The 12,766-nt window shown below is 37.9% G+C and overlaps 1 protein-coding gene across 2 annotated transcripts in view; it reads right to left on the minus strand.

Moving 5' to 3' along the window:
- The window catches only part of LOC124615811 (dTTP/UTP pyrophosphatase), a 109,978-nt gene extending 106,642 nt beyond the window's left edge, over positions 1–3,336 (minus strand). Inside the window, exon 1 of one of the 2 annotated variants that reach the window (XM_047143951.1) lies at positions 3,095–3,336. The gene's annotated coding sequence lies outside the window, so the exon portion shown is untranslated. Of the gene's footprint in view, positions 1–3,083 lie in introns of both variants that reach the window. The other variant, XM_047143952.1, reaches the window with a different exon arrangement.
- Between the last annotated feature and the right edge of the window lie 9,430 nt (positions 3,337–12,766).

A 12,766-nucleotide genomic window follows, 5' to 3' on the forward strand; every position in this document is an offset into this window, starting at 1 on the left:
TGTGTATGGGCCACAGTTTGTCAGTGGTCATTTATGTGGACAGACAGTTTGCTAGTTGTTAGGCCAATGTAGAAAGCAGCACAGAGGTTGCAACTTTGATTGTAGAGCGCATGACTGCTTTCGCAGGTAGCCCTGCCTCTGATGGGATAGGAGATCCCTGTGACTGTATTGGAGTAGATGGTGGTGGGAGGATTTGTGGGACAGGTCTTGGATCTATGTCTATTGCAGGCAAAGGGTTGGAAGCAGGGGTAGAGTAACGATAGACAAAGGATATTGTATAGGTCTGTGGGCAGCACAATATACAGCGGGAGGGGTGGGAAGGACAGTAGGTGGGAAATTCCTCATTTCAGAACAAAATGAGAGGTGATTGAAACCCTGACACAGAATGTGATTCAGTTGATCCTGTCTGGGATGGCATTGAGTCATGATGTGGCTGGATAGTGAATATGCAGGAGTTGGTAGGTGACTGGACAAAGAAGCCACGGGAGATTTGTCACAAGGTCGGGAGGGTAATTTCAGTCTGTGATGTCTTTACAGACTATAAATATTTAGAGGGCGCTATAGAGCAACAAAGCTTAAAATACTGTTACTTCTTTCCAAAAATTTGTTTTAAGTTGTTCATAATATAACACAATCTCATAATTAACTGGCTGAATAAATTTTCATTTAACTGACTGTCAAGCAACAAAAAATGCACTACTGAACACAGATATTAGCTTTTACTTTGCATATTACGGAACACAATTTGTTGAATAGCAAACGGAGAGAAACCCATCATCAGATTTTGACCTATTAAGGAAGCCCAATTGTTTACTGTTGGTCGATTAAACAGACGTTCCAATGGTGCATTTGCTATTGTATTGCAGCTAGCACAAATATTAAATCCTTGAATTTAAAGAATTTCACTTGAAGCAACAAGTTCACTATTAGCCACATTAATTACAATCTAGATATCTTTTGATTTCACAGAAATGCTCAATGTCTTAAATAGGTCTCTACAAAAATTATGGTTTCTCGTTTGCACTGTGTTCTTTTTGCTTGCTTATACTAAATGTGTGTTCAACACTGGAACTGTGTTGTTCCAGATGTTAACTCCACACAACAACATGGAGTGAAAGTATATAAACTCAGCTAGTACCCTGATCTTAATGTTACATCATAAGAGTTTCAAAAAGTGTAAAAAATTCTTACAGAACTTATCTACACATTAATCTGTATGTTGGCATTTTAGTGTGTTATCGAGCTGGGCCCCAAGGAATTTTACACAAAAGTTTCACTTAAGTGTATGAACATCGATGTGTTTCTTGCTGGTAAACAAGTCTAGTGTTAATTGTACATAACTGCATGTTATATCTTTGTGACATGGAGACAGACTGCTTCCAACAAGTTTCAACCTGGTTCATCTATAATTTGGGGTGTGTATTGTATGGTTGAATTTGAACCTTCATTTAGTATCTTCGCATCATCACAAACAATAAAATCTTTGAATGTTCCTTTAAAGACTTAAGAGAATTGTTTTTTTCCCATTTCAAGAACAGACACAGACCCAATGCCAAATCTTGTACAACTCTACATTTTAAATCTCCCGTTCCATGCTCAATTTATCCCCGGGGTGCAGTTTGTCAATGTGATCATCTTCATGTTAGGATGGAAAAATAGTGGTAAAAAGCCAAGTGCTGCAAATGGTATCTAAGGCAGAAGAAGCTGCATATTTATCAGTCACCAAAACTGAAGTATTTATGCAATCATCCCAAAATAAGACCTCTACATTTGAGATGGATAATTACCAGACTAAAATAAAACCAGGTAAAAAATGTGGTATGTGGAAAAAAAATATTCAGAACCATCAGGCAAGCATTATAAAGCATGTGGTACAGGAAAATGAAATAACTTGAAATGTGTCACATGAACATGTGCTTGCCTTTCAAGCTTACTACTGCAGTCTTACCTATTGCAAATGCCTTGTTGTGTGTCTGTTAGCCCAATTTATATTTCTGTAACCAAGTTCACAAGAATACTTTGTTTCTGTAAAAAGTTACACATAGGAAACCCTTACATTTTTCAGTATGGTGCAGACACAAACATTACATTTCACTAGTGGTCTTTTATTACTTATCACAATCTTTATTTGGATTTAACATTCACTGGCCTCCTCAACTTACAACCAAATCGGCAACTTCCAACCTAACCTAGACCTCTGATTGTGCTACAGAGCAATCTGTCACCACAACCAAGATTTCGGTGGTGGTGGTGGTGGTGGTGGTGGTGGTGGGGGGGGGGGGGGGGGGGGGGGGGGGGGTCCTGTACCACAGACAACCCAGTTTTCTCCATGCCGTTTGTATTATACACTGAACTAAAAAGTTAGCTGGATCACATAATGAGGCACTTCACTTATTAAAAGTCTGCATTTTCTTCACGTGTTATAACCAAAATGCTGGTGATAAAGAAAACTACGTATTTGCACAATTCTACATTTTGTCTTTGTTCAAGAAAATAAAATGCAATTTTACACACTGGACGCTAAAATTATGTTTGTATCCTTTAGTAAAATTAATATTATGACGAAACATGTTATACCTCATGGATTTGACTATTTTACTAATATTAGCAAGATCATGTACGGGAAATCAACCAACACAACTATAATGGAAATGGGCAAAGAATAAACGAATTGATAAAGTGGCTATTATACGTGTATTTAAGATAAAATGTCTTCTAGGACATTACAGGATTTTCTCAACAGAAATAGTGGTAGAATAGTAGCAGACAAAGTTTGCTGTAACTATTCAACAGCTTTCATTCAATTATTAACGTTACTGTTGCGTTATTTTCAACATCGCTACAAGTCACCGTAGATATTCACAATACGTGATGTGCCACATGAGCTATTATTACGCATTACTGGCATGTATGTCTCATGTCAATGTTCAACGGCTAGCACGTACTAAAACGCGTAACAGACAACGACCTAGGCTTGATAGGCTAAGTCTTAAGTATCAAACACTTGTTAATCACTTTCGATACTACCTAGGAATTTATCAAGTTACACATACGCTATGAAAAAAACCAATGAAGGTGCTAACCATTGACTTACTTTCCAATTATAGGAACAAGAACTTTCAGAATCCTGTTATCACAGCCACTTTGGACCATGCGCTCTGACATACACCTTATTTGCCATAGTTCATCATCAATCGCTTAACAAATTTTATGACGGATTACATTAGGGCAGAAACGCAAACATGTAACTTTATTCTCATTTATATAGTTTTACGAATTGCAGTGGACTTGATTCATAGAATGTATTTTCTCGCGAATAGCATCCTCTTTCCTGCAGTATCGACTTCGGACGTGTATAGGCCAAAGTTCTTACCTCCAAGTTGCTCGTCGCTGTTCTGCTCAGATAGGTATATCGACAATCATTTATTTCGAGATGGTTACATAGCCAAGTTTTCTGCTAGATACAAGAGTGCGTAGTATGGTTCAACATGAGATAGTGTGAGAGATACTTTTCTTAAAGGACCATAGGTTCTTTGTCAGTTGTACTGAAAATATGGAGCAAATAATAGATCTGACATTGCATATTTACAAACAAATAGACTTCCACATATACATTTTGTCCCAGAGTTAAATTAGTAATGGTACCCAACTCCCAGTTCTGAGTCAGAGGATTTACTTGGTTGTAAGTCAAACGCTGGATAGGGCTCCGTCTGCCCCACTACCAGCTCGCCTGGTATTGGTTGAAAAGTTCCAAACTCTTTTTCTACTTGAACAGCCTGCACTACCTAAAGGAAGAAAAATATTCAAATAAATTCCCTTATAAAACACCTGTCTGACCCAGAAAATGTGAATATAGGCGTCCCACAGGGAAGTGTATTAGGCCCAATATTGTTTCTTATATACATCAACGACTTCCCACAAAGTATCAGACATGGCGAAAAAATACTTTTTGCTGATGATAGCAACATAGTAATAACAGGTGAAAATCCAACACAACTGTCAGAAAGAGCAAACGAGGCTCTCAATGATGTCCACAAATGGTCATTAAAAAATAAAGTAACCCTAAATGTAAAGAAAACTAACTATATTAACTTCCAATTGAACAAAAAACACAATGCCACTAGAATAAAAGTTAATAATAATGAATTAGAATGTGTAACAAGTACCAAATTCTTAGGGATGAATGTAGACAGCCAACTGAAATGGACAAACCATGTCAACATTTTGGCAAAGAAATTATCCACAGCATGCTATGCTCTTAGAATCCTTGCACCGGTATGCAATAATACCTGTCTTAAAATAACATATTACGGATATCTACACTCAGTCCTCAGCTATGGGATCATGTTTTGGGGAACAAGTGCCAGTAACATACAAACTGTGTTCAAAGTACAAAAAAGAGCCATAAGGATAAAAACAAATAGCAACAACAGGGCCCACTGTCTAGAATTATTTAGAAAGCTAGGAATTATAACTGTTTCTTATGAGTATATCTTTCAGAACATAATGTTCATTAAGAAAAATCTTAACATGTACAACACAAACAGCCTAATACATGACCATGAAACAAGAGCTTGTCACCACATCCATCTAGATAGAAAGAACAAGGCAAAGACACAAAAAAGTATATTTTACAATGGGATAAAACTGTACAACAAATTACCACAAGAAATTAAAGAAATAAATGAGCCCCTCACTTTCAGACAAAAGCTTAAAACCTTTTTAGTAAGTAAAAGTTTTTATACTGTAAAAGAATATTTAACATAGATGTAGATTATTAGCAACATATGACATTATCACCAAAATATTATGTAATTATAAATATGTGTATGACTAGTTACAAAAACTACACAAAATATGAGAAACCTGTTTAATTGTAAATGTAAATGTGTGCTCATGTGTTGTAATCTGACGACATCCATACAATATTTATTGTTCCATGGATGAATAAATAAATAAATAAATAAATAAATAAAAATAAATTAACGGCAGTGGACAAGTAACACAGACATACATGGTGATTCAGCTGCCCCTGCATATCTGTTTTATGCAACCCGCAAAGCCTTCAAAACCACGTTCGAGATTTTCATATTCTCTTGCTCTCTAAGTGCCAACTATTAGGCCTATAGAAAAAATGAACATGACCTTTCTGTTGGAAATGTAAGGTACTTAAAATTTGTAACAAGATACGTTCTCGCTGGAGGCCTCGGTTTTCGAGTTATTCAAGAAAAACGCGTTTTGAAGGTCACTTTTGTACGTTTTCCTTGAACAACACGGAAACTACACTCTCTAGAGAAAGCTAATAGTTTGCTCTTAGCGAGCGAGAGTGTATGGAAATATTCCAAATGATATTTGAAGGCATTGTGGGTTGCAGAAAAGCCATAGATAGGGGCAGCTCAATCACCCAGTATAAAATTTTCTTAAATTAGGCCCACACTTTTTAATCTAACATCCCTATTAACTACAGCGAAAAGTGTTAGTTCTTGACAGATGCTATCTAATTCGAAGTTTGTAAAATATTTCCTATTACTGACTTTCGATCTTTAGTTTCAACCTCAACTTCAGTTTGGAATAATTAGTCTCTGATAATAATTCTGATTTCTTTAAATTATGTAAGAAAGTTTCTCTATTGTTGGAGCCAATCACACGTAGTTCAAACAGATTCTGAATCAGTAATAAGATGATATTTGATTAAATAGATACATTTATGCATCATTTGTTCAATGTACAGAAAAGCGCTACACAAATCGTGATAACTAGCAGCAGTAGAGCTCATTGTGCTGAGTTACATAAAATGCTACAAATTCTGTCTGTCCCTTGTCAGTATATTTTTCTGAATTAAATGTATACTAGGAAAAATATTAATCTGTTTGACAAACAGTTGAATACATGACCATGGGGCCTTGTTCAATATTAGCGATTTCAGCTGTTTCTCAATACCACTGACACTAATGCCCTACCACAGTCTAACATAACAGTCGCGACACTCAGTGCTGTAAAAGTTGTTGCCGTTTGACAGATGGAGCGACAGTAGCGCTCCAAGCGGCGGGTAAGGTGAACGTCAGACGCGTCATAAGCATAATGTTTGTTTGCATCCATTTCCTACGTAATTTCCGAATTATTCGACTTAGTTTCTTTCCTCCAAGAGTTTGTGTAGTATCAGAAGGCACATATGTTTCTAAAAACGATTCTAAAATAAGCGCAAGTATGGACAAAAATCATGAATAGAGTGGCAAGCTACAATATAATTGTGAAGAAACACTTGTGACATTGGACTGAATTGAAGGTTACTACGTTGATATCAAAAGAAATTAAACACACAGATTCACATGTAAGAAACACAGGCATGTACCTCTACATACAAAAGCGATCGACAGCTCGTTTATCCTTCGGTAGGCCGACTGTGTTTGTCATTGTCGCCTGTTGCCACAAGTACGTCCTTCGTCTTTATATTATTCTAAGTGGGACAAGCAAATGATAAATAGTGGGAGAAATATGCTGAAAACATTATAATGAGCTGATTACATTACATTTCACGCAAAACCAAATATTTGAATAATTTTCAAACAATCTGTCTGCAGGCGCTTTTCTTGTCCCATAATAGTTTCGCTCGAAGTCTAGCGATCTGCACATTCTGACACTCCACACGCTTTTGTAAGACACGAACAGCTGCACTTAATCTAACCACTTCATCGTCAAAGCAGGTCTGTGTTGATGATTCTCACGAATCTGGCACTAATACATGGAGAGATGAACTGGCTGCCTCTGTGTCATGGGACTGTTTTACAGCTTTAGATTGACTGTCGAAACTTTGTGGCAGTTTCCTCCTCATCGTCAGTTGAGGTGGCTTATTTGGAATGTCAAACAGTGTGGGTACTGCATTCAACACGAGTTTGTTATTGTCTGCGTTCATGAATTGGTTTTGTTCGAAATGTAGCGAACAAAACCTAGTATTATTATACAGGTAAACCGGGTGTTTCTTCATAAGGTCTTCTGGTCTGCTATTAACTACCCATTTTTTGCTCCTAAAACGAAGTATTCATCATTTATACACACACATTTGCAAGTGAATCCTGACGATACAGTTTAGTAACATGATGGTATATACCTCTCAGGATCCTTAGGAAACCTAAAAAAAGACAGCTGTGGTGTCTTCTTCCTATTGCTGCTGCAATTTATTGCGCTACAAACGCTCCCGATGGTAAAAACCATTGTATAAATCAAAATAAACAATCACTATTTGCTTTCACGATCACGCCGAACTCACAGTTCAACCTACCGGCCGCTTGGGGCGCTGCCGGCGCTGAAGGCAACAATATCGAGGCGAAGTGTCGCGACTGTTATGTTAGACTGTGGCCCTACTGTGGTCATCTTAACACTGGTGTGAATCGAACTGAGGCAGTAATCTGTGATCTTACTCAATAAAAGAACATTTGAAAACAGAGCTGAGCATTTATACTTTTGCTTTGATTTCCTCAGTTTCGGTTCATGTGCCTTCTATATGTTCTAGAGCTCACTAACTTCATTACAACTATCAGCCTGTTTGTGAGAGGTCTATCTGTAACATTCTGCTGTGATTGTTGTCGAAAGCTACAAATATTGACCTTTTGACAACCAAACACGTTTCATTTATCATATCTATAAGTAGAGCCTTATGTTCAATTTTACACTTGATGTGCCTCAGTCTCTTCAGTAACCTCTTGCAGTAATCTCTCTGTGTAACATGGAGAGTCCATTCCATCATGAACCATCTTACTATACACACCGAGGCTTTCAGAAATATGTTCAGAAATTTTGCGTGATGATAGGCTGGATATAGGCAATCGTTGGTAAGTATACAAACATGGGAGCTCTGACTCAATAGTTTATGTGCTAGACAACGCCAAAACACAGTCACTATGCCTGGAAGAAACATCGCTCTAACTTGTAATTACTCCATTAAATACTCAAAGTGTGCGCCGCTGACTTACTGGCACAACTCAAGCCATTGACTCAGGGAATGGTGGATACCGGATGGTGATTCAATGGCTTGATGCCTGATGTCTCTTGCAGCAACAGCAATTCGAACTAGGAGTTCTTCCACAGATTTTACAGGAATCTGATACACAAGAGCCTTCACGTGGCTCCAAAGATAAAGAACAAGTCATGTGCTATCTGAGGATCTTGCAGATGAGTGAACAGTTCCATTACATCTAATCTTGCGTCCAGGGTACTGTCTGTCCAAGAATCTTCTCATTCAACTTGTGAAATGTGGAGGTGCCTCATCAAGCTGGAAGAACTTCCGTCTTCTTGTTTGAAGCAGGACATCTTCAAGATACTGGGAAGTATGTGTTCGAGAAGTATGTGGTAAACACGACCAGTTACACAGTTTGGAAGAACGTAAGGCCTCACAACTTGGTTGTGAATAATTCCAGACCAAACATTAACTGAAAATTGTGGACAGCCGAATCTCGGGGATTTTCACGAGGGAGATGTGACCTGTGAATTCCTTCACAGGTGAAAGTCTACAGAAAAGTGTTTGAAAAGTCGGGAGTTAGCATTCTTTGCTGCAGAAACCATATGGCAAGTCGTTCTGAATTGGAAAATCAATGGAAATAATCTCTTGTGCCTTACACAGCTTGTAGGGATGACGATGAGCTCATGCCGAATTCTCCGGACACTGCTAGAACTAGCATTTAGAGCACAAGCAATGGAGTGCATGCTATCTGAAGGATTGTTGTAGAACATCTGTAGTACTTGTTCCTCAGAACCAGGATTATGAACACTCTGTGGTCGACCTCGAGCATAGAAATCGCCCTCTAATGTGCGCTTTTCATGGAAACGACGCTCCACAGCAGCAGACGTTCTCTGATTTTGTATTCATCTGTTTGGATAACGTTCTGCATACAAATGCTGTGCTCCTTCCATAGTTCCTGCTGCACCAAAGGCCAAGTGTATGTTTGTAAGTTCATTCCACTTGGAACGTTCCATGTCCTGCCTGATACCACAGGGTAAACAATCCTTCTACATTTCCAAGTGCATACCATTGTTCCATAATACACTACCTTAAATTTGGTACAACATTTGATTACGAATTACGTTGAGGTGGAAGCGATGTACACAGCTCACTTCAGGTACACAGCACAGAATGAGGAAAAAGGGTACTGGTACAGAGTTTCCTCATTAGGGCGTGAGTATCAATGAAAACAAATGACACAAGATATTCAAACTTACAGACACTTACCACCAGTTACCGCTCTACCAGGTGCGTCAATGACTTTTTGAGGTGGCCTACCATAAATATGAGCCAACGGCCCTGTTTGTATACTTAAAATAACTGCCTATATCCAGCCTATCATCCCAAAAAAATTCTGTGCTGATTTCTGAAACATCTAGTTAATCTTATCCCGTGATTGGTCAACTGTTGTTTTAAATTTTAGCCACAGATCCTCTACGTGCTCCTGGCCAGAGCTAACTATTTAGTGTTCCTTCTTGAGTTACGAGACTGTTGCCTCTTTATCTAGTATATTGAACATGTAAATCTTTTTATTTGTCTTTCTTTCATTTTGTACTTTGAAACACGTATGTAACGTAGCAGCGATGGTGAGGCACGTTAAAATCTTTGACCAGAGAGCCTTTTATCGTGGTTAGTCTGCGCTTGACCGCGCGAGTGTTGCGAGCAGTACGCTAGTAGTAGTCGTGCAGTACAGTTGCGAGCAGTCTGTCAGTGGGCAGTCTGTGAGCAGTCCAGTATGTCGGTAATAGCAGTCGAGTGCAGTTGTGTGTGTGAGGAGTCGGCGAGCGTCCACATGGCATTCTGGTCAAGATGCTGAATGAGGTATATTGTTAATTAAGGTAATCATCAGATAATGTAAAGTTTATTTATTGTAATTAATTTTCAACAAGTGCCCCAATAATAATTTTGATTTCAAAGCAATTTTTACAAAAAAAAAATTATTTAATTGAACTAACGATTTGCTTCCACTTCCCTTAAAGAAAAGTTTCAGTTAAATTAAAAAAAAAAAAAAATATTATTTGCAATGCAGTTCCTCCAAGCCGTGCCAACAATAAGAGCAGAAATTTGACTAGCAGTTTCAATGAGGTAAGAATTTAATTCTGATTTTTGCACAGGGCCAAAGACCGATATTTTGGTTTAATTGAATTTTCATTGTCACTGAAGTTTCATTAGCACTGAATTGTTTTTCATTATTTTCGTGAGAGCTTACACCTTGAGTCAGATTGCGATTCTTATTTTTATTGTCATTAAATTTAATTGCTAGGGAGGTTAGCATTCTTACATAATATTGTCATTTTAAATAATATTGTCATTTATAAAATTTTTGTGGGGAGGTTACAACTTTACTAATTATAATTGCTGCAACTGTCTCATGCTCACTGATGCCAGCTTTAATTCGCACATCATCAGAGAAGTGAGGCCTGTTAGATGCCATTTGATGCAAAATGTTTAATTCAGAATTTTCCGTTCCCAGTAGTTTTCAGGGAAGCGTTAATATCGTTTTGCTAGATGTCTTGGCATGACCACCACTTTCAAAACTGTAAACGTCCCAATCGATTGTTCGATGAGTAATGTTTCCTACAATGATGACAGTGTGATTAGGGGACATAGTTATGTACTAGTGAGCTGAGGTTTACCCTACAGTTTTCGATTATATCCGTGCTGAGCAGGGTGGCCGATAAAAGAACCTAATCAAAAGATTTTGTACACCCATGATACTGAGTCTAATTCAAACAATCCCACATGCAACTTTAATTACTATCTTCATGGATTTTAGTCTCTATTCTAGGTGTGGTGAATACATCACTATCAACACCCATTAGCATAGCCTTTCAATGTTTACTTAGAATTACCCCAAAAATTTCACTGATGCCCATTCTGGACTTTAGTTAGCTTTCTGTACCTGTTATTATGTGAGCTTCACTACTTTTCAGTAGTACTTGGAACTTTGGCACTTTCTCACTAGGTGTCTAATAGTCTCATACGTAAAGGGGATTTCTTACAATATTGCAATTACATTTTGGGCCGTCATACAGATATCATTATTTAGACTGTTCAGAGAGACACACATGCAGCTATCTAGGTAGTGATGTGTAGTGAACTCCTGAGTCATTTATAGGAAACCTGCAGTTATCACCCTATTGCACAAATCTAGGAAGTCGGAGCCTAGCCTGATGAAGTTTCTAATTCAAGCCTCCCAGACGATTTAACATCAGAGAACCACAATGAGTTTTATAGACAGTATTGCAGATTGTGAGTTTTACTGAAATTCTAGGAAAGGTGTTAGTCTTTTCTAATAGTCACTGAAATGATCCAAGTATAATCTTAGAATCTGGACAAGAGGCATTATTTGTTTTAATGTGCACCATCCTATTTATGTATTTTGTCCTGTGTCCATTGGTGGTACAATATGCAAGACAATATTGGACTTAATTCTAATTCTTACAGAGAACGATGTATTTTTACGTTCTATAATTAATATAAGTTATGGATCTATACATTTACTGTAGTTCAAGCATTTACTTACTGAATAGAGCTGTGATACTGTAGCTGATTTCTTATAGATCTTTCAACAGCATTAATATTTAGAATACTTTTTGCATTATTTGACAAGTTATTGAATAGTTTTATTCCCACGTAGCTTGTACCTTACTGATACAAACTTATATTGATTGGAAGTAAATGCAAGTTAATTTTTAATTTAGTGTTGTGATTATATTAATCACAATTTTTTCCAATACTATTATCATTTTCAATTACATTTTTTAAATAGACAGTAGAGTGTCAAGAACAAACATGCATGGTAGTGGTAGTACTTTCAGTGTTTTAAGTATTGGTTTACATGACTGTCTAATTCTACTCCCTGTCATAATCCTAATGGCTCCTTTTTGGATTCGGGGAGGTCCCCGGAACAGCTGGTGTATTTCCCCACAATATGAGTCCATATTTTAAATGAGCATTAAATTTACTCCATACGCAAACATCAGTGCCTGCACATGTATGCATCTCCTTAGAGTCAGTATGGCTGCAGGAACAGCCTCTTCAACATTATGAAGGAGGTGTCAGGTATGCGCACCGACTGCACAATGTGAAGCCTCTTATCTAAAATATATAATCTGTGTATGTTAAGACAGTCATTGTTGTCATTCAAATTGCAACACCTCAAAGACAGCGTGCAACAATAGCCAAGTTAGCATAAAGTGTACTAGACATCTGGGTACACAAATGATTAGCATTTCAGTGAAATGCACAAAGTAGGTAGAACTAGCGCCCTACACAACCGTTATATATCTATATGTAGTAGTTATTCTTTTGGACATGTCCGAAAGAACAGACACCATTTTGATCCAGCAGCCACTATGAATTAAGACACAAAGGAGCCATAGACATTGGCTGCGAGTGGGCATTGATTGAAATCAATGGGGAAAGTTGGAACTTTGTGTCAGTCTGGAATCTGAACCCGAGTCTCCTGCTGTACTAGGCAGATGCTCTGGCCACTGAGCCATCTGGACACACTGCACAGACTATCCCAGCACCCCTCCTGTCAGATCCAAATTCTCAACTTACCCGCACACTACTAACATACTGTCCCTTGCCCATTATCCTCATTACTCACAGCATATCGCCGATTCCAGTAGGAGTTCGAGTCTGGTGTGGATGGCCAATGATCTCTTCATTGTGGATGCACACCAGGCTCGAACTCACGATAATGAAGATAATGGGCAAAGGGCACTACATTAGTGGTGTGTAGATAAATTGAGAATTTGGTTC

Source organism: Schistocerca americana, chromosome 5 (assembly GCF_021461395.2).
Source record: "Schistocerca americana isolate TAMUIC-IGC-003095 chromosome 5, iqSchAmer2.1, whole genome shotgun sequence".
NCBI classification, from domain to species: domain Eukaryota; kingdom Metazoa; phylum Arthropoda; class Insecta; order Orthoptera; family Acrididae; genus Schistocerca; species Schistocerca americana.